At 41.1% G+C, this 23,518-nt stretch overlaps 1 long non-coding RNA gene across 1 annotated transcript in view; it reads left to right on the top strand.

The window, feature by feature from the left end:
• Window positions 1-23,518, top strand: part of LOC149855933 (uncharacterized) — a 348,042-nt gene that overhangs the window by 135,859 nt on the left and 188,665 nt on the right. Inside the window, exon 2 of the long non-coding RNA XR_016438443.1 lies at window positions 18,064-18,274. This is a non-coding gene — a long non-coding RNA (uncharacterized LOC149855933). The remainder of the gene's footprint in view (window positions 1-18,063; window positions 18,275-23,518) is intronic.

Genomic DNA, 23,518 nt, shown 5'->3' with positions numbered 1-23,518 from the left:
AAGTGATTAACGTACCGTCTTCATCTCTGCCTACTCGAAAGTTGAATGGCAGTTCCTCTGTCTCCTTTTGGGTATCATTTCTGTTTTAGAACAAGACATTAAGCCATTCGACTGACTATTTTCCATGCAAGGGCATAAATATACATACATCACTATCAAGTAGAATAGCCCTAAGTCCTGAATCTTAATAAAAGTGTTAGTTCATTAACGCAAAAGAACCCCAAGTCTCTCATCCCAAAACGTCCTTATCTCTATAGAGATCTGTACTGATTGCTGAAGGTGATTTGGAGACAAAACACTTACATAAGTGTGATGCAATTTGTCTTTGTGTCAGAAAGAACAGCTTAAAATGACTGGAGGTAAGTCAGTGGAATAGCACAAGCACATGTTTGCCCACAGCCTTACCTGAAGATATAATTCAGCTTGTATTACAAAGAATTCAGCTGTATAAATACATTGTGCCATCTGTATATGGCAGGGGAATTGAGCCGGTAGAAGCTCAAGACCTGTGTCAGTGTTCGCACAGAAGGACTGTTTATGAACAGATGTTATGTGGTGTTTTTCACAGAAAATGGACTCTGGAGAGAGAAAATGTCTATCAATTACGGAGGTATTATGTATAACAGCAATTTTTAACCTTGAGAACGATACTTTAAAGTTCTCGGTGAAATACTCGAGACTGCGACCGCATCCTTTGTGTAAAGTAGCGTACGGTCTTGCATATTATGCAATGTCTTGCTTATCGTTTTAACTCGTGATTTTTATTTGGGGGGGGACAGGCGCCGTAGAGACTATTCATCTCTAGGTTGAAAAGCAAATCTTCTGTGGGCTTTCGGTGTTGTTACAGCTGAAACGAAACTCGGTTTTATTTATTTATTTATTAACAAATTTAGTTTCTGAGACCCTTGGAAATGTCAAGTAAATAAATATATTCAAACCCTGCATTTGTGGGGTCACATATACAGGTCAGATGCATTGTGAAAATACTTCTTCTGGGTTAGGCTCTGCCCACTTGGAATAGGACCTTCTTTGGTATAAATTCCAGCGAGGTTCTTAGGGGAATAAATTCTACTTGGTGCAAGGGTGGCAGAACTCGGCTTTCTGAAAATTAGGCAGAATTTGGGATTAATTAATTGCATGGCGTGTTGTGTATCAGTGTGTTGTGTATGACCGATCCTTAAAAGCGAACACTGAGCAACCCTAGCTCTCCACGTGAAGTGTTTGCATGTGCAGGTGCAGCTGTTAATTTTAGTCGGGCTTTTTACCATACAGTTTCCACCATTTACCCTAAGGTTACTGCTGACAATCATAGATATCACAATTTTGCTGCAGATTAGCAATCTGTACACTGCATCAGGAGGTGAAGTATAATTTGCAAAATCCCATTGTATATGAAATAATATCACATAGGGATACTGATAGCACCGGAAGACCTTATGTGACCTGTTGACAGATCCCATGTTTTGCATAATAACATATTTTCATTCTCCTTTAGTTTTCTTATTATTTATTCAATAAATCCTTTTTTCTTGCTGACAGCAGTTGTATTTATAAAGCTAAATCCAACACAGCAAAATATTCATCACTTTATAAACGAAATGCTAATGTTTTATTTATGTGCCATGAACAGAGGAAAAAAAGAACCGAATTGATGTTTACCTAACAAGCTGCAAAAAAAGTGCAGTAACATAATAGTGGAGTTCATAAGCATTCTGGCTTGTAATTTTTGGTGTCAACATTTGAATTGCAGAAAGAGCTTATGCAGACATAGCACGTATACAAGTGCAGTTTAGATCTACATCTATAAAAATAACATCTGTTTAAGCATACATTACATTTAAAAATAACTGTACAGTGATCAGCTGGTTAAGTACAGTTAACCAGATGTCGTTTTAAAGTGCCAGATGGAACAATGAAACTAAGATTGAAAATTAAAAAATACTGTGAAAGGTCAAATCAATTAAGCAACCTGTTTTGTTGGCATGTAACAGTTAAAAGTAAGTTTAAACTACTTAAGTTGTGAACAACGTGAAGATGAAGCAGTTAATTTTTAACTTCCTATTTAGAAAAGGGACAGGCAAAATGCTGGTTGTAGTTTTCTCAGCAGAAGGGGTGATCCAAAGGGATCCTATTAAAACAAGCATATTTAGGCACTGTTTTTTGTTTTTTTTTTTAAATAATGGAAGTATCCTGTTTTCTCAAAGTAATTTGTGATCATATAATAGGTATAAAGATTTCTATTTCTGTTTAGTTAGAAATAGTTCCCAACCTATCTTCTACTTCCAAGGGTAGTAAAAGCACAAACTTTAGCGAGCTGAAGAAAGTCATCGTCCTAAAAAGGGCTCATTAGCCCATCATTAGCTAATGCAATATTTTGCATTTTATGTTGGATCACCCAGTTGTTGTGCCAACCAGTTATTTTTGTCAGTGAAGTCTAGATTCAAGCTATAGGCTCAAGTGTGTGTCAAAGGTATCACATAGTTGCTCTGCCCAAGGCCTCAGAGTCCCAGTCCCAGCCTGCCTCTCATAGATTCATAGATGCTAGGGTCGGAAGGGACCTCAATGGATCATCGAGTCCGACCCCCTGCATAAGCAGGAAAGAGTGCTGGGCCTACATTACCCCAGCTAGATACACATCCAACCTTCTCTTGAATACCCCCAGGGTAGGGGAGAGCACCACCTCCCTTGGGAGCCCGTTCCAGAGCTTGGCCACTCGAACTGTGAAGAAGTTCCTCCTAATATCCAATCTAAATCTGCTCTCTTCTAGCTTGTTTTCCATCTTCACCAGTATGGGGTGGGATACCGTATCAAAGGCCTTCCTGAAGTCCAAGTATACGACATCCACCCTTCCTCCTGCGTCGAGGCGTTTTGTGACCTGGTCATAAAAAGAGACTAGATTGGTCAGGCACGATCTACCTGCCACGAACCCGTGCTGGTTTCCCCTCAGCATAATTTGTCCTGCCAGGCTCTCACAAATGTGAGCCTTGATGATTTTCTCAAAGATTTTGCCAAGGATGGAGGTGAGACTGACTGGCCTATAGTTGCCCGGGTCCTCCTTCCTCCCCTTCTTGAAAATGGGAACCACATTGGCCCTTTTCCAGTCCTCCGGGACTTGACCCGTGCGCCACGAGCGTTCAAATATTCCCGCCAGTGGCTCTGCAATGATGTCGGCCAGTGCCTTCAGTACCCTCGGATGGAGCTCATCCAGGCCTGCCGACTTAAAGGCATCCAGTTCCTCCAAGTGACCCTGCACCACCTCAGGGTCCACGCATGGGAGTCTGGTGCCTTGCTGCTGCCTCCCTACACTCCCCGTGAGAGACTTGTCGTGCCTCTCGCTTAGGAGCACTGAGGCGAAGAACTCGTTGAGGAGTTCAGCCTTGTCCCCTCTGTCCGTCACCAATTGTCTCGCTCTGTATAGGTTTCCTCGTCCACAAGGGAATGGGAGCAAAACTAAAGCTGCAAATATCCTTCTCCCTCTCTTGCTCATGGGGTGTGTATCTGGAGGTCAGGATTTGTACCTCCAGATCATAAGCTGAGCCTGTAGGTATGAATTTGAAGGGAGCCTTATTCTGGTGCCTGCCCACATGAATAGCTATTAGAAAAAATTAGTGTTTCTACTTTTCCTTGCTGCCGATATTGCAAGCTCATGAAAAGAGGAGCCCCTAAACATCTAGGATTAGAAATGTCAGGATGGTTTCATGACTATTTGACGATGTGTGCCTTTTGGTTTGACAGATAAAATGCTAAATCTGCCCTCTTTTGCAGGCCTGGACCTTCCCTGACTTCAGCATGACCCAAGTGATCTAACTGGGCCCATAGTTTCTCTTTCAGTGCACTGTTTAGGTAGCTACTGAGCACTGATTTTCTTTTTGAGGGGCGTGGGGGAGGATTAGGGAGAAGGGGACATGAAACCAAAACAGCAGTCTTGATTTCCCAGCTTTGCAAACTTCTGTAGGCAGTTTATTTTGAACTTCCAGTGTTTTGCCTTTGGATTGGTAGTCTCTCTGTTTAACCTGAATGATTGGTTAGATTGTCAACGAAGAGCAAATACTTAAAAAGAAAAACAAAATTGCACATCAACCACTGAGTAAGCAGGAAAGTCAAGTATTTCCATGAAAGGGAATCCAATGGGACAACTGGTATGTGCAGTGATTATTCATGCCATTGGTCTGGTAGTCTCTCTATTTAACCTGAATGATTGCTCTTCATTGACAATCTAACCAAATAGTTAAAAAGAAAAAAAAAATGATCAGCAACCTTAGCGTAACGAGGAAAGTCAAGTATTTCCATGAAAGGGAATCCAATGATATGTGCAGTGATTACTCTCCACATGAGCAAGCTGCTGTAAAAGCCAGGCTTGTTTCCTTCCCTCACATAAACTGTCTTCTCCCTCCAAGGAGACGCACTGAAGGTACATGACATGATATAGCATCGTGGAGAGAGAACCGAGCTAGCTCTGAACAATTGAGCTCGGGTACCAGACCCAGTAGTGTGATACTCTGCCTGAGCTCATATACAGGATTTCTCAGCAGGGTGAATTAGCCTAACAGAGCTCTGCACAAACTGCTGCTGATACCCAAGCTAGCTTCATCAGAGCAAGCCGGCTGTCTTCATCTGGCACTACCTTGCTCCTAAGAGATGTTCTTTAAGTTTTTATATATCCTACTGTACCAGCCCTCACTGGGAAGTTATATGTAATGGCAATGGAATTATTTTCTTTGTCGTCTTAAAGTTAACCTAACCTTCTTTGGGAGTGTGTACAAGGAAAAGCTAGCGCCGCACAAGTAACTGGGTGACAAACAGCCTGGGAAAGAAAGGCAAAGTAAGGGAAGAGCAACACATTGCTGGAAGCTGCAGTAGGAGAGGAGCAAGGGGTGGAAAAGCCTGGGCATGCCACATGCCTTGTTCACCTTCCCACCTCCGTATCCACGCGCTGAGTCTGTGAGAGACAGGGCACTGGGCTAAATGGACTTGTGGTCTGACCTACTAAATAGCATTTTTTCTTTCTCATTCCCCCAACCCTTCTCTCTCCCTCAAGTGAAATCAATCCAGAAACAAAGTTCCTAAAGCAATTCCTTTTGGGGGTCATTTCCGGTGCTGGCCATTCAGACAAAGCTCCCATTGATGTGAGCATGTATATACCAACCATGTTTGATGGAGTGGCATAGGCCTTCAGTTATTGTGATGCTACTCCCCCTTCCAGTGTGACTGCCCTAAGGGTATTGTCACACGTTATGCTTAGCGCACGTTATATTCAGGTCTGGAAAGCATTCGTGTGACTTTTGGAGCAGTCGCATGTCAGGGAGCCCCCTGATTGTAATACCTCCATGGAGCAATCCAACCATAGCTCAACACATGGCAGATTACATGATCTGGGGATACTTCTCACTGGAAAAGGCCTATGACACCACGATGGCACTTGGCACGTGCTTCACTGCTTGAAGGCTTGGGCACTAGCACTGTAAGTGCAGTTCCCCATGCGAAGAGTAGTATATAACAATACCCTGGGGCTACAGTGTGATTGCGACTGCTATCAAATCCAGTATCACTGGAGAATTATCCATTGGGAAGCCTGGGCAATAGGAGGGTTAGATAGGAGACTTTTGAGAGGGGGGACTGCCTACTTGATGAAAGTTTATCGCCTTCCCTTACCCAGACACGGCCCCATCCACCTTCTCCATTGCCCCTTTCCTAACATATAGGTAGAATTCCTCTTGGTGAGCCTTCCTTGCCTCAAATCGTTGAGTGTGCATTTGTGCAATTAAATCTGTGATGCTCTACATCTCAATGTGCATCAGCTGGCACGCTCAGTGACTTGGAGAGCCTTGCATTTGTTGTGTGCCAGAGCACACAACACGAGGACTCAGCACAGATGTAGCTGGATCCCAAGTTCATCTGTGAAGGAGAGGGAGAGAGATGTTGGGGTCAGCCAGTGACCTGGAGGTTTGCAGCCAGGGGAGGGACAACTGGAGTGGAGCAGCAGATAGCCAGCTGGCTGACTGCATTGAAATCAGGGCAAACATTTGAATATCATTTTCTTGCAAATTCCTGGAGTAGTGGGACATCTGCTTGCCTGAAATACATCAGGATATAGGTCAGAGAAACAGGAGTGTGAGCCGTGCTTCTGCAGTACTCGTGCAAGCAAGAGACCTTGCGTACAGCTAAGGAAGGAGGGTTGGGTTTTTTTTTTCACAGTCACAGTAATATTCTTTTCATTTCGTAATCCTCCACTGAATTTAGTTAAGGTCACTGTAAGCTTTGCTAAGATTTGTTAGCCTGGAGATCTCAACTTTTTTTTTTCTTTTTTACCAACATTAAGGGAAATTTTATCTTTGCTGAAAGTGAAGGGACTTGAAACAAACTTCAAATGCCGACAGGTGTCCTGTTAGCTTTCCCACTTGGCTTTCTCAGTGCGCTTTGGCCCAGTTTCCTTCGCTTGTGTTCTCCCTGTTCCAGCGATCACAATGATCAGAGGCCCGATCCTCACTTACCCTGCACATAGTTATTTACATTACTGCTATTTACATTTATGCATTTACATTATTTACATATATGCAAAATCGGTAGAAAATGCTACTGTTGTCACGCGGTACTATTTCACATTACTTGCATAAGCATAAATGATAACAGGCGGCAAAAAGTGATGGAGCATCCGACCCAGAGACTTAAGTTATTTCATGTATCTTTGCAGTTTGAACAGTCACACACACTCATCTGAGGCTCCAACAGTTTCACACCAAATTAAAACCCATATCATAGAATCGTGGAAAATGAGGGTGGGAAGGGACCTCGGGGGGTCACATCCAGTCCAACCCCTGCTCAAAGCAGGACCAGCCCCGACTAGATCATCCCAGCCGAGCCAGGTCTTAAAACCCTCCAAGGATGGAGAGTCCACGCCTCTCTGGGTAACCTGTTCCAGTAAACCCTCCTAGTGAGAGAGTTTTTCCTAAAATCTAACCTAAACTTCCCTTCTTGCAACTGGAGCCCATTGCTCCTTGTTCTGCCCCACTGAGAACAGCCCAGCTCCATCCTCTTTGCAACCCCCCTGCAGGGAGGTGAAAGCTGCTATTAAATCCCCCCTCGATCTTCTCTTCTCCAGACTAGATAAGACCAGTACTTCAGAGGTTAAAACTTAACGGACTGATTCTCATTTGCTGGAAGGCTACTCGGCCCCATCCTGATAGTGTAAACCAGATTTAAATGAGAATCAGTTTAAACTTGCACCTTAGTGGGCCTGTTCATGACTTAGAGAATCGGGAACGAGGATGAAGTGCAGTGTGTTTGGACAAACATTTTTGTTTTTAAAGCCCAAGTGGTTTTCAGACCAATTCTCCCCCCTCCATGTTGCAGAACTCAGTACTAATTGGTTAAAACAGGTAATTTCTTATTGTAATAGTCAAATGTGGAATGGAAAACGAAATGAAAATGAGCTTCTACTGTTGGATGTTTATATGATGTTAACCCAATGGCAGTGGGTAACAAAACTTTTTTGTAGTTTTTTATGTTGCTAAATCAACATGAGCTAGCTAGTATACCTCATCTTGACTGAACTATGTGATTTCCTGCCTCCCTGCCTTTCCTGTTTAAGCCCTGCTCTCTGCTGAAGCAGCTAAATTTGCTGCAAATAAGGAATATTTTGGTACATGAATTTTCTTACAAAACACTGTGGGGAAATCTACTGCTGTAAGCAAACAGGGCTCTCTAATTAGTGCAGATCTGGGCTATTGCACACATTTGTAGGCTATAATTATGAAACATGTGATCCAAAAATGGATAAATGAATTAACCATCCATGTGTATAATAAACACTGACCACAGCCATTTTTGGAAAGAGGACCAGAGGGAGGGACTTGCTGCGAATTTTTAGATTTCAAATGTATGGCTCTTAACAAACAGCCTTATGTTTTAGGGCCTCAGTTGCTTTTTACTGTATTGACTTAATTTTATTTTTTGTGGCTGTTGGATGCCGTCATTCATTAATTTGCAACTTTTTGGCTTTGTTTCATCCTTGTGACTGCCTTTATTTTGCAAATGTGGCGTTTTAATTAGAAAAAGACTTGTGTAGCTAATGTTCAGATAAGGGCTTCTTTAACCCTATAGTTAGGTTGAGGCCATTCCTCTGCCTTTTTTGCTTGGAAGTGAAATAGCTGGATTGCGTGTGTATGCTCATGCACACGTGTGTGTGGTATCAGCTGTGCTATCGTTTTTAATCCTTTTTTTTCCAATCATCGTTTTTCCTCAGACATGAAATATTTCGGCTAACATGCTGTACAAAGTGTTCATAGTGAAACACTAGTAGCAATTTCAAAATCTAAAACAGAGGAGTACCAGGAGGATAGAACAAAAGAAATTAAAATACTAGATATGCCACAGTTGTCTTATGCAGCAGTTAGAAATTTAATTATTTTATCTCATAGAATAATGTGCCCTTCAGAAATCATTTTGGACTAGATGTTTCAAACCAATGATCTGTAGTTAATTATCTTTAATAACTGTTGCACATTATGGTTAGATCTATGTTTTTGCTAAACCAATTAATAATATCTTCATTAGTATAAAGACAAGGTAGCTGGATCCTTTCATTTTTCACATTGAAAGAGTAGATATTTTAAACACTGTAATTTACTTTAGCCATACATTCCTGATGATATGACTAATTAATGAAACTTCAAAGACATATAACTTCCAAAAGCTACTTATTTTAAATTCATTGTTGAACATTTAATGACATTATGTTGGGGCATGGCTGAACCCTAACTGCTTGAGTGTTGAATTTTCTATACCTTTTTAAGCTACCAAACTGAATGGAACTTTGAGTGAAATTAAAAAGCAGATGAAGGTAATATTTCTTCTCGTTAAAAACCTGTTGATTAGGAGTATCTGTGAAAAGTTGGTAATCTCTTTGTTCGTGAGTTATCATTATCCATTGGGCCAGTTCGCTGGGTTTTTTTTTTGGGGGGGCGGGGGTTAGGGATGATATTGGAAAAAAAGGGTAAGAAGAATATCCCCTATTTATTCTGTGATTTGGATAGCATCAGTTTTGTTCAGAATCACTGACTTTCCAAACGTTCTGCTATTCGTAATACCTTTTTTGATGTCCATAATTCACTTTCTGAGATAGTTGGGGAGACTAGACAGTTGCCTTGCTGTGGTCACCTGGCCCCTAGTTATTTTTCCTGCTTGGTGCAGGGGGCTGGACCCGCTGATCTTCCAAGCTGCCTTCCAGCCTTACAATCGATGAATCTATAAAATGACATGATAATCACCTCCTGAAAAGATTTAAGCACAGGTGTACCTGTACATGAATAGTCCCATGGATAATAACAGGGCTACTCATTGTGCAGAATGTAATGTATGCATAGGTTTGGAAGATTTGGACCCGTTGTCATTACAAGAGCCTCATTTAGGTACCCCAGATGATGACCAAAACATTTTAATATTCTTGGACCTTGCGATACTCTGAGCATTTGTTTTTGTTTTGTTGTTTCAAAAAAAGAAAGAAAGATTAATGTTGTTTCTCATCTCGTGCCCCCTTTTGTAGCATCTTCCAGTATGAGACATGGCCATCAGGGAAGGCTCTCTGAATCTTAAAAGAGCATTGTATATACAGCCTTCCAAGAACTTGCATTTCCCACCTTGGAAAACCATACAACAGAAATCAAACGAACACCAAAATTACATCTAAGAGAATAAAACAGTGCAGTCAACTGTACACAGGGCTGGAAGGCCAGGGAAGAAGTGTTAACAGCCAGTTGTGACAGCTACAACATAATTATCCTGGTGCTGAGCACCTGGTCCTTCAGCTGCTGACTTTCCCCCAGGAGTCATCTTTAGTCCTGGTGTCAGTAAAGAAAAGGGTGAACAGGACTACATTTAAGCAGCAACTGAGAGACGGTGTTCACAGCCCACGTGTGTGCTGTATCTGTGCCAATATTTGGCATCAGTTCACTATCAGTTTGGGACTGACGGCTCTATTTCTTACAGAAGCAATGCGTGTCATGAGGGAGATACAGAGCATGTGTTATTTTAATGAAAATGTAGTCATTTGGGGTGGCTTGGCCTATAGACGTGTGCTATCTACGGACACTGGAATAGGACAGAGCCTATGAATGAAGTGAATTATCTGCAAAATGTGCTTGATGTTATTGCGATGGAATTAGTTGACCAGCTTTCCAAATATATGCAGGTGCATTGGGCACAGTAAACTTCTAGTATTCATTTTGTCATATTAATTAAGGAACAAATATATAAAAAAAAAAATCCTTTAACATTCTGTCGCTCCATCTTTTCCCCCCCCTTAAATTCAGTCATTGGAGTGAAAGATAAAATACTGTACCTCGAGGACTGTCTGGGAGTTGTAGCTATAGCGGTTTTCTTGAAAATGGCCAATTCAAAACAACTTTTAATAGCTTAGAATGGTAAGCCACTGAAAAGATCTTTTTTTTTTAAATCAGAACCATATTTTGACAAATTTTAAACTCGGATGTCATTGGAAAACTGACATTTTTCTCAAATGCCAGAACTTCTATACCGTCCATATTTTATTCTGAAGCTATGCCACTCAAGATATTGCATATTTGTAGCAAGTTATGTTAAGGCTGGTTTTATGAAAATGCAGATGGTTTTTAGGATAGTATATGGTCCTACATCCTGTAGCATATTTATGTAGTTTAAAAAAAACCCACATAGACACAGAACCTAATGGTTCTCCTTTAGGTGTTTTGGGGCTTTTATTGCAGTTCCTGTTGTGGCTAGAATAAAAGCACCGGAGGTTTCATTTTTAAAGTATATGTATAGCCCCCCAAAAACTTTAAAAACAAAAATACAGTCCTGGAGGAGTGTTGTAAATAAGACAGTGGTGATTGCTGAATATTCTTACATATTGGTTTTTGTACGTTGACCTTTATCAGACGCTGTCCTCATTTCATTCAAATCAGGCATAAAATACAAATGTGAAATCTTCTAAACGTTCCCAAGTTCAAAGGAGCTTGGACTTGGCATTTTGGTTCAGATCTAGTCTCACAGTTTAAAATAGCAAATATTTGGGTAATCATTGCTTATCCAGCTTCACTTAAATACCATGGACTTTTGTCGATCATTTCATAGGGAATACAGTGGATTCCCATGTTCATGGGAATAGTGAGGGACTGCATAGCTATGTTGCTGTCCTAAACTTATTGAAGTAAAAGTAAAATTCTGGTGTTCTCTACGATATCTCTTGGACTTTCTTTCTTGAGCCCTGTATCCCTAGTCGGCCATTTACACACATGCAAAGTTTGGGTAAAACAGTTTCCAGCAAGAATGGTACTGTTTTATATTCATTTTGTATTATCTCTGCTCTGATGTAAATGACTCTACAAGGTACATTCCCTTGGTTTTTTTGGACACAAGAAATAAAAAAATTTCAAATGTCTGTGATTACTATCAAAATGACCTAATAAAACAACTGCATAAATGTTCATAGTGTTGTAATAAATTTTGGATTCAGGAGGAGCATCAAACAACTCTGGTACCCTTTCACCTGCGCATGTGGTGCACACCTGTTATATATAGCTAATATAGCACGATTGGATTCATTGTGGGAGTCGCTCTGCATTAAAGCTAACTGAGTGTGTTTTTCCTGCCTAAGCAAGAAATTGTACGTCCTTTTTTTTGCAGGATGTAACTTTATCCCATTCTGTAGATGGCTTCTTATAAATATTTCAATGGACTTAACATTTAATATTTTAAATTGGAACAAAATGGTAACATGTAAAAGGTTTTTTCCCTTATATTTCCCTCATTTTTTTCCCTAGCTCTTCTTTCTGGGTTTTAAGATATTAAATGTAGGTATTAAAAATTCTAACACTTTGGAAATGTTTGTAACAAAACCTGAACACGTATGAAACGCTGGCATTTGAAGAGGCAGTTGGGTTACCAACTGGAAAATTCCTATTGGGTTTAGTGAAAGGTCCAATAAAATTCGGAAAACTTGCAGGTGAATCTGGGCTTATCTTATGGCACAGTGTTACAGCTGCTCTTGCTCTCAGTGTAAAAGCAGATGGAGCTCTGCAGTATTTAATTGAGTCTGAGGTTTAGTTGATGCTGATTGAAACCCAGTAAGATGTTGAGTGAACCTCAACAGTGTGAAACAGTCAGGTTTCAAGCTCTTGTACAAGATGTCTATCTCCGAGCTTTTGGCAGTTTAAAGATCTGTACCCCTGATGTTCAGGAGTACTTTGTGAAGTGTTAGACTTGCAGTTATATCAAAAACTGTCTTACTAAAGCAGCTTCTCTCATCTCTGAAACTGGGGACTCAACACAAAGAACAAATGTTTAGCATATCTCCATCTGTTGCCTCACAACCATACTTAGATTGTAAGCCCTTTTTGCAAGAGACTCTACATTAAATGTGTATACTGGCTAGCACACTGGAGGGCTGAATCGCTGGTCCAGGCCTCTACATTTTACTATGGTTAGAATAATAATGACGATGATAAACTCTTACTGCTATTAACGATGGGGCAACCACACAAGTCCCATACTTTGCGTTTATTTTGGCTCAGTCACCAGAGCCGACCCAACCAATCCTGCAAAAGCTATTTGATTCAAAAAGATATTGGACTGGCAATGCTGGAGGAACAAGTATTAACATGAGATCACTACACTTCTGATTCTGCCCTTGACCGAGATGAGAAAGTGCAAAGCGTGCAAGAAAGGCAGTGGGGTTATGAAATAAACATTTGCAATGCTGATGGGTTTGAATTGTGTATGGTCATGTTGATATCTGTTTTATCTCACACTGGTATGAAAACCTCCTCTGTGTTGTTTTGTTTAGTTTTTTTCATTCATGGATTTGGAAATGAGACTATTTTACAATTTAAATAAACATTTTAAGTTATGTAGTTATAATTTTAGCAAAACGTGCTGTACATAATATTTCAGAAATTATCCGTTTGCTTGTTAGGCTGCTTGTCCAATTGAGAATATGTTCCAGGTTCTGTGAATTCTCGGATGAGCCAGTAGTAGTTAAGGAAACATTGAAAATGCTACCGTAGCTCCTACAAAAATTATTGACTTAAAGTATTAACTGTATTGTAGCTTCTATCTCCTTTATGAAGGGGGAAGAAAGTTTGAAAGAGGTATTAAAAAAAAGAAAAGAAAAGGGAAAAATCTTCCCTTTTTATGTTCGAATTCACTTCTTTAAGGCAATGATAAATGTTGGAAATTGAACACATTAGTTTCACGGTTTTTTCTCAATATCGGCGATAATGCTGAACCGTAACATGTTTTCAAAGCTCTCTCTTCTTTTCAAACTCGGTGCACATAAACTGTGTTACTTTTATCCGGTATCAGCGATGCTGTGTGAGGTGTGTTGGCAGAGTTGAAAAGAACCACCATGGGGGGACAGATTCAGATTGAGTAGGAATCAAGTAACACCTGTGTACAAAATCTTACCTAAAGCCACAACTTGGTTGAGTTTGGAAACAACTTTTTGTATGTTTTTTTCCTTTTAATAGTAATAAAAATATAAATCTTCAACAACACATTCATATTCCTATGCCTTTGCTGGCTTTAGCTGGGTCCGAAACAATGAATACAATGAAAGGGGCTATTCTTAGGGTATTTTTAACCTTGCCAAAAACAGGGAGGACTGGAGAGTTGACAAAGAAAGTTAAACCTGTGCTCCAGTTAGTCCAAACAAGCATCTAAACATATTTATAGTTCACCAAACTGCTAAATTTCCACGATGGCCTTTTTGCTTGTCCCCACTGGACAAATTTTTTTTTTTTTCCACCGTGAGAAAAAACCCTAGAAATCTGTGTGAGTACATGAAAAATCTGTTTCACGCCGCTATAAAAGCCAGTGCTGCATCCTGACATGACTCGGAGCAATCTCCCAAATGAAACGCAATCTTCTTTTCTCTCTTTCCATGTTTTATTTATAATTTGCAGAATTATTGCATAAATGTTTGAAAGAGGCCTGCAATGGGGAGTTTTTTTAAATGAACCACTAGCCCACGTTAACAGCATTTTGTTAGACTTTTAAATTGTCCACAAGGCGGCAGTAAAACATCTCTCATCCCCAAGTCATCTTTGACTAGTAGGTGCTCATTTTCTAAACACGCCGAAATTATATTTGCATGCATTTTATCAAAAAACTACTCTGCCTCTAAATTTTCATGTTACCTTGCAAAGTGCCGGGTTAACAAAATAGGAGCTAACCTTGATAAGAGCTTTCAGTAATTTCTTATACAATAGGTATTATGTACCCTGGAAGCTTTAAAGCAATGATAATATAAATTGCCTATTTGCAGTGACAAACAATATCCTTTTACTATTTTCCAGTATTTTAGTGACTTGTGAATTTCCTGGTATGCAAATTTCCCAGTCGCTGCTTATATTGGCCATCCCAAGACTTTGTGCTTTGCTAAAAAGTTATAGGGAACATTTTATTGGGGAAGCGAGCTGTCTGTACTTCGAAAATCTCTACAACCTATGTTGTAGTTTTCTTATAGTGACCCTGGTTTGTAAATCGAATGAAACCGTTTGATCTTTGCAGATGCAGGCACGCTTGGTAGTACTCTGTGTGTGTGTACACACACGCATCTAGTTTAACAAATGTGTATTTATTAATTTTTAGCCTGATAAGTAGAAATATAGTCTATTTGAGTTCTAAGATTGTAACTCATGGCCTAGTAGAGATGATTGCAGAGACTACCGTTTATTTGCATTGACTAAGAACCTGAACAGGCCTGGGACCTACAGACATGGCAAAGACCATGTGCGCATGCATTGTGTGAAGTGTCCTACTGGCCAGTTGGTTGCTACAGCAGATAAGACTGTAGCTCTGACTTAGTTTATATTGTCAGAACAGAAGCTGGCATGAACACATGGGCAAAAGCCCAGCCTAAGGCAATGCCTCCAATGATTGCCTATTATAGACCAGAATAATTACATACATGATATGAAGATAGAGGTAGATTACTCCAGGTTTCCTTTTCAAGCAGAAAAATTAGTTTTTGTATTAGTTTTTATTTGTATTCCAGTAACACCTAGGAAGCCCAGCCAGGAGCCAGGTCCCATGGAGCTAGCATGCATTGAGAGAGATGGAGGGAAAGAGAGGCGCAGCCGAGGGTATTGATATCAAGAACCAAACTTTGTGCAGTGATTTCCAGCTCAGTGTAGATCGTATTTGATGATCAGACCACTTACTGAGCCAAATCCTGACATGCATAACACAAGTAGGTCCAGTGAAACGAATGAGCCAGAATGGCCAAATTTATCCTGTTTTGTTTATTCAGATACTAAAACACAAGTGGGGCCAGTCTCACTCAAAGTGGCAATATATACAGAGCCCATATAGGCACCTTAGTGGATGGTGCCATTTCAGGGAGACTTTCATTTAAGACTTGGTAAATATCTCATTTGATTGAAGAAATGTGATCTACAGCATTTGTTTCCAAAAACGTTTTCTGGATGTCAGACAGCCGCGATGAACTTGGAAAATAGACTCTGCGTACTGGCCTTTGGACAATTCGAATAGCTGCGAGTGTTACTGAAGCTATGTTGTTTTAACCACGCAGTCCCTTCTCTGTTACTTGGCAGTAAAAAAGGTATCCTGTGAGGCCATTCTCCTTTGCTCTGGAGCCACAAGATGAACTGAGACTTCCAATTATCACCTGCCCCAAAAAACAAGTGAACTTCAGGTCAAATGTCCCTCCTCCTGCTTCTTGCAAGCCCCTGGACTCGGATAAAAGCTACTTTATTTTGAACTTTTATTAGACAGGCCATCCCTGCCTTTGCCCAGAGCTCCCTGGGTTCACTCGAGTCTGCAGCTCAGTGGCATCTGCATGTATGTAATGGGAAGTAAAGAGGTTGGAGAGAGAGAGGAATCAGACAGTTAGACAAATAGAATAGGACTTGAATTTAGACATATCCATTAGACTCCTGATATAACAGTTAGGTAAAAGCCTGAGACTCCCTGCTTCCTTAAGTGCACTACGAGCGTTTAGCTCTTTGTCGGAGATTGGGATATGATACATCTTAGGAATTGTTCCAGGCCTATGAGGGATTCTTACTGCACTAAGGATCTGTCAAAACACCCATTGAAGCCAACGGGGAGTCTTTCTGTTGACTTTACTCTGGAAATGAAAGCCGAACATGCCATACCGGGCAAAAGGGGGTCCACGTCTACTGGATGCGGAAAGAAAACGGGGGCGGAGGGCAAACTTGCCTCCAACCTCTATTGCTTTTGCCAGTGTATAGCAAACTAACTATTCCATCCTGTTCTGTTGAGAGATGCTGGGGGATTTCCTCTTAGTGACCCCACTGCATTGCTTAATAACCAAAGGGGTTACACGTGCCATTCAAGAAAACAAACCAGGGAGGACCAGGAAGGTGCGTGTCTGGCAGGGCTGGGATTCCCCCTCTAACCTGGCAGGGCAATCTTGTCCCTTTACAGAAGGGAAAAGCTGCTTGAGGAAGAATTTTTTGGAAGCAAGCACCTCCCTTTGCTCAGTCGGACACAGAAACAAGCGTCCTTGCAGTGTTTCCTTTCCTTTCTTATTTGTATTCTGGTAGCACCTATAGACTTCAACATGGTTTAGGAGTCCATTAAATTAGATGCCTAAGCGGTGTAAGAGCCGGTCCCCACCTTGAGGAACCTGTCATTTATATACAAAGGGTGGGCATGGAAACAGAAATCCCAAGTGACTTGTCCAAAGCCAATTGGGACTCATTGTAGAGATGATATCTTTTATTAGCCCAACAAGATTTTTGCAAAAAACTTCCTTTAATTGCAAGCTTTCGGGCACAAATACCCTTCATGTCACATCCAAAGCCATGCACCCAGAGTGGAGCCAACACCTCTTGACTCCCAGTCTGGTGTCTCTGTCCACTTAGCTCTTGAGGCACAGTCCAACATCCGCTAACATCACAGTTTCCATGGGCTTTGGGCACAGGACTTGGATCATATTATGAGCTATTCTAGGAATATGAACCGAATGATGTAATTTGATTCTAAACTTCAAATCTCTTCACTCAATCCATGTAGGTTGCCCTGTAACTGAGAGCAAAGGCTTTCCACAGTACCTTTTGTTACATCCATAATTATGTTGCTCATAGAATTCAATGTGCACTTGATAGAAAGGTACAGATTTGTTGCCTTGAAACAAATCATATTGGCTCCTGAGAAATATTTGAAACTCTCAGAAGTTTTCAAAAGTGTGTGTTTGGGTTAAGGTCAAGTTGCCCTTGACAGCATTTAAAAAAAAAAAGGTTTGAATTGGTGAATAACCACCTTTCACCCATCCCTAATTGTAATTTAAATGACAATATGCTCCCAATCAATAGCTCTTTGTCACACTTTGAAGATCAAGGATGAGATTTCACCCCATGAGTTTACATGGCAAAAGCTCCCTGTTCATAATATAAAGATGTTGCATCCTGCTGTTAAAGAAGTATTAGAATACCTGCTCTCAAATAATTAGTTTTGAATAAAATTATTTAAATAGCACTTTATAGCTGTTAATTTGAAACAATTCAAAGCCCTTCATTTTTGTACTTTGTTCATAGATAAATATTACAATAGAAATTTTAGCCAATTGAAAAAAGAAATCAGTTATTACAGGATAATTTGAACAGCTTAAGTTAGGTATTATGATATGATGTAGATTTTAAGTAAATATACCTTTTACGCTCACCTTTGCTTTATGTATAAAAAAATTAACACTGGGAAAATAGGAAAGGTTTAAGCAGTGTGTGTGCGTGTACATGTCTGTGTGTTTCCCTAATATATGCTTACACAAGTATACCTTTCTCAAAGGGAGTAACATAGTCTCCAGTCATTCAAGAGCCTTATTTCTCGTGCTCTCAGTACGGAAGCCTAGTCAAGAGCTAGGATCTCATTGTATTAGCGCTGTAAAAACCCAGACCAAAAAGACAATCCTTGCACCAAACATCTTACAAGATAAGTATCAAACACGAGACAATAGATGAATATGAAATAATGGGACATTATTGGTCAGCATGGTGGACAGTGTTATTAGAATAACAGTCTATCTGTTGTCAATTTTTTTTGTAGGTATCATGGCAAAGGGATGTCTTAAGATAGGATTTGAAGGAGAATAATGAAGATAGCGTGGCCCATGGCTGTGCCACGCAGCACACACCTCATCTTGTCCCATCTCAGAAACGAAACAATCCCGGGTTTGGTTTGGACTTGACTGGGAGACTGCCTGCCTGGAAATCCCAGATGCTGTAGGCACGAGCCAAGAAATCGCGGCCAATCGGAGGTGAGTCAGTGTTTTGATAGTGAAGAATTGATGACAGGTAGGGTGGAGAAAGGCCAGGAATGGTCTTAGAAGTGAAGAAATTAGCTTCTGTTTGATGTAATGGAGAAGGGAGAGCCTGTGGAAGTTTTGATATAGGGTGGTGACCTGGTCAAAATGACAGGTGAGGACAGTGGTATTTGCAGTAGCATCCCAAACGGGTACATGCTGAGAGAAGTCGTATGTGTAGAGTAAAGGACACTGCAGTGTTCAGGATGCAAGATGATGGGAGCCTGGACAAGGGTTTAGCGCTGCAGGTGGATCGTAGAGAGGTGATGCAGAAAGAATATGCAGGATACAGCTAGCCTGATTTTGAAGACCTGGATTCCTGTGTGTGTGTGTGTGTGTGCATGTGTATGTGTAAAAGGTATCATTAAGAAAGAAATCTAAATGTCGATTTGAAGAAACTGATATTCTGAAGAAGTTGTTTAGTCACGTCCGCAAGTTAAAAGTCATCACAGGTTAAAAGACTTTCAGATGCATCAAGAGTATAAAAGACTGCAGCGAGGTACACTGTAGCATGCCTTCTTATAATGAATTGGGAACAAGGACGTGGTTGATTTCTAGTGCACTGTTTGGTGTTATTGTTAAATAATGGAGACAGGGAAGCATATCACACCGTCCAACATCGTGTTTATCCTATGTCAGGAGCTCTCTGCTGCTTAACTATGGGCTAAATTCAGCCTGCATCCTGTTGCTTTTTTTCTGATAGAAATGTTGGCAGAGGTCCTCTGGATGAAGAAATAAAACTGGTTGAGATTTTGCCATGGTAGAAAGTAGCCATAATAATTTCCTCTGTGTTGGAGGGGACCATATTGCTATAAAGCAGGCAACAGTGGCTCAGAAGGGGACCTGGCCAGGCCATCTGGGATGCAGTGACTCAGTGTATTCCTGAATCGTATCCTATATGTATGAGCTTTCCTTTGGAGTTAAGAGTGAAAAACGGCATTCTGCTTTAAGACCCATGTTAGCGGACATTATTATATGTCATTTTGTACTGAGCTAGTACCTTTGGGTCCCAGTTATGGACTAAGGTCACATTGTACTGAGCAGTGCATAAAAAATGAGTGATGGTCCCTGTCCTGAAGAACTTGTGTACAATTCAGACCTATGTTTTATATCCAGCTCTACCACATACTTTGTTATGTGAACCTCAGGCAGTCACTTAACCTTGTTGTGTTTCAGTTTTCCTTTGTGTAATGGTGGGGGTAATAGTATTTCCAGACCTGACGGTGGTGATGTGAGGTTTTGACAAGGTGTTTTGGGACACCCAGACATGTGATGCTTTATGGAAGTGCAAAGTATTATTATTCTTCACACCGGTTCAGGTTATTAATTCAGAGCACTCTGCAAATGGCTGGGAGGGAGAAATTTCAAGCCCCGGCCTAGGCAAGACTGCAAGGTTTACCTAAACTTAGAGTGGATAGCCTCATCCCTGGTTGGCTTCCCAAAAAACCACAGTGGCCTATTTCAGCCTCTGTTAAATGCACTGGGAGTATGGAGGGGCAGCTTACTTCCCCCCATTTGCTTCTATTCAGCCCCTTTTGTACAGCAGACCCATAAGGATTAAATGACATGAAGAGCATTGCAGAAAGCCTTTGCAGTGTGGGAGAATTTCATTCTAGATAGCAAGTTATTAGAAGAACACTATTATTACCTACTATTCATAGACTTTACCAGACGACAACTGTGATGGTGCATGCATTGTGGCTTCCTTTATTTCCCTAAAGCTCTCATCTTTAAGTAGCCCTTAAGACAGCATTCGTGAGTGCCAGCCTGAGCTATGCCAGGACAAAACATTTTTAACAAGCAAGGGGGCCCTGAAGGCTGTGTTAGAAGGGAACCAAATCATCAAAATGCAGCTTGAGTAGGTCCAATGATGGTGTATTATATTGAAACAATTGATGCTGCCAGAGTTAAGGTTGAGTGGGCATTTCTATTATAAACCCCGAGTGTTGAGGTTGAGTATTTTGACCATATCAGATAATGTCAAGTGAAACTTGTCTTATAAATTGGCACCCAAATTCACTCCCCTCCCTCCAGCAGGAACACTGATCCTCCCATACATACCAGAAATTGGGTCAGAACTGGTTTTTTTCTGAAACAACAATGAACGTGTCCAGATAAATGCTGTTTAGCGCTCCATGAAATGTAGACTCTCTGGGAATGTACAGACATTATCATTCGATCAGCTAACTAGGTTTAGGTCAGTCTAAATGCCCACCTGTGCCAGTGTTTGGGGGTTTAAATTGGGCCAAAAATGGCAGACCTCCTCTGAGTTAGTTCACTAACTTAAATCGGGAAAGGGTTAACCCAATCCAGCAAATAACTGCACAGGGTTGGAGCACAGCTCCAGGACTGGGAAAACCCAACAGCTCACTCCAGCCCTGGGGCTGCACTGTTCCTACTCCCCAAGCACTATTTTTAGCCCTACCCCCCATGGACCTGCTTGTCCCCCCATGCTACTTGCCCTCCTCCCCCTCCCCCCGAATTACTTATACTGGGTTCTCCACATAGCTCCCAGCACTGACAAACAGCTGTACACACCACATCTGGTCTAGGATCACACGGCTTAAAGTAAGCCATGTGATCATTGACTGGGTGTGGCAAACATTTGTACCTACTCTCTCATTCTGGAGGCATGGAGGAGAGCTTTGCAATGCTTTTGTGGGGGGCTTGGTTTCTGTATTTTCTGTTTGTTTTAGAAACATAGAATAAGTCATACTTAACAGCTCCTTCGGCTGTCCTACTTTTGGTGATTGTTACAAACCTAAGTCTTGTTTTACACACTGGCTAGATGTATGCTACAATTTTTTGCCATTCTAGCTGAGCAAGCATAGGATGAGGTGTGATTTTGTGGCTGTGGCAATGCCAGCAAAAACCCTTACCATAGACGCAGTTATAAATGTAGAGAACTATTATGTAGATCTACTCCTTCCTCCGAGAACTAGTTGCAATTTTTGCAACTGAACATGCAGAACTTGGATCATCTACAGACTCACTGATGACTTCCCTATTATTGGAAGACATCATCCTTGTATCCAGAGACTGCTGCTGCTACTGATTTTTACCAGTATAGATTAGGAAGAAGTTTCCCCATGGGAGAGTTGCTGCATAACTAACTGCTGAGGGGAAGCAGTTAAGGTTAATTAGCTGGGGACTTGGGTTTTGGTCTCCCAATAGCATTCCTTCATTATTTTGGACACATCAGTTAGATGCAGATCCTCCCAGGTGCCTTAGAGGAGAAAATGGCTGTGGATCTGGGCCACATGCTCTATGACTCATTTCTCAACCTGGAAAATGAAAACATTAGCATTTCCCTAACTCACAGGGGTAATAGCAGAAGACAGAGTTGGGCAGTACCAGATGCCACCAGGGTACTATCCTGCCCAGCCTTTTGCCTGTCTTCAGACTAATATTGCTTACAACCTCTCTCACAGAGTTGATGGAAGGAAAAATATATTAAAGACAGTAAGGGTGGTGCTGTGGGACTATGGTAACAGGGCCATAAGAATTTGGTGGCTGTTACGGAGAGGATGTGGGACTAAAATAGATTCAGAGTGGCAGTTCCTATGTTCTCATGTAGTCTTATTGCCTCAGCAAATTGGATTAAAAAACTATGGATACCCTCCGAAAGACATAGCCCCAGTTTCCAGCAATTCCTGAAGAGGATGTTGTTTTGTATGCTCCGTTCCAAACCATGCGTCTTAAAGCAAGATGGGAGGATGTTTTACAAACTTCTAAAATCACCTAAAGAACTTGAGATGAGAAACGTAGATAAGATGTTAGCAAAGTTATTTGAGTATAAACATTTGTTTAAAAATATCCACTGAATTGCTGAGCCCACAAACATTGTATAAATAATACACAGTTCATGAATAGCAATGAACAGTTATCTACCCCTCATCAGGACAGATTTGTATTCTGCACCTGTGCTTCACTAGGACTTTAATAACTCTTCCGAAACATCAGTATCCTTGCAGATGGAGATGAAAAAATATTGTTCTTGAGAATTTGCCCCTGAATTTTCTTTAAGTTTTTAGCTACGAGTAGCTTAATTTACAAAGGTATTTAAGTACCTACAGATGTGGAAAGATGGCTAGTGGTTGCTAAATGATTAGGTTTTGCCACCTAACTCCCATTGATGCTTTTAATGCCATAATTTCTGTCTCCATATAACTGCAACTTTAGACTCCTACTTACTGGTGTATATTTGGTTTTAAGGCTCTAATTCTGCAAGAGCCTAGATGTGCTTAAATGCCTGCATCACAGGAGTCAATGGGTTGGCTGGCATGTCAAAAGTGCAAGCATGTTTATGGGAGCAGCCCTCAAAGCTGCAAACCTTCCTAGAAAGAGGCTCAAGCGACTACTGGGGTGGAGGAGACAGTGATTTAATTAAAGCACCACAGCATCTTGTGGATCAGTGTCCCCACGCCTCAAAATGTTGGCAGGGGTGCTCGAACTAAAAAAATCGTTCAATAAGCTTTAGGTAAAGCACCCTGCCACCATTTTGGAGCATGGGGATGCTGCTGTGTAAGAAGTGGGAGGCTGCTCAGCTCAATTAATTGAGTCTCCTCTGACACACTGCAATTACAGCACATCAGAGCAGCCTCCAAATGTGGGTCCGGTTTGAAATCTCAACATCCCCCGCACGCAGAAAGGTTTCATTTCAGATGTGTCGATCGCCAAAACAGCCAGCTGCACAGTTCAGATTGGGATCTGGATCAGAACTTGCACAGAATTCAGTGACACTACTTTGAATCTGTCTTTACAAAGAAGCCTTTTTGACAGCCTAAATATTACTTTTTGAGGGGTTGTTCCTTCCCAGATGGCTTTAAAACCTCATGTTAAACCTGAAATGACATGAAATATCTTGGAGGCACATGGACATAATCATGCATTATCATTTTGCAGGCGCTATGTTGGGGCAGCTTTTCTTTTTGTTTTTTTAAAAAAGGTCCTGCCTGTGAGTTGTTCAGGGATCAGTTCAAGCAGATTTTTCCTGTTACACGTGTCTGTCATCTGGTTTGGTAATACATATTCATCTAATTCTAATGTCAACAGGTGCATCAAGGCTTTTGGTCTGGCATCGTGGGAGGAGGAGAGCTTTGTTTAGCATCTTATGGAATAACAGCCCCCCCCCCTCCCCCCCCACAAAAAAGTCTGGAAGCTCATCTTTAAAGGCCAGATGCCTCCCAAAAACATGCT

Source organism: Crocodylus siamensis, chromosome 11, assembly GCF_052110815.1.
Source record: "Crocodylus siamensis isolate JL-2025a chromosome 11, ASM5211081v1, whole genome shotgun sequence".
Taxonomy (NCBI): Eukaryota; Metazoa; Chordata; order Crocodylia; family Crocodylidae; genus Crocodylus; species Crocodylus siamensis.
The sequence above is the reverse complement of the archived record's forward strand: the minus strand, read 5'-3'. Positions and strand labels throughout refer to the sequence as shown.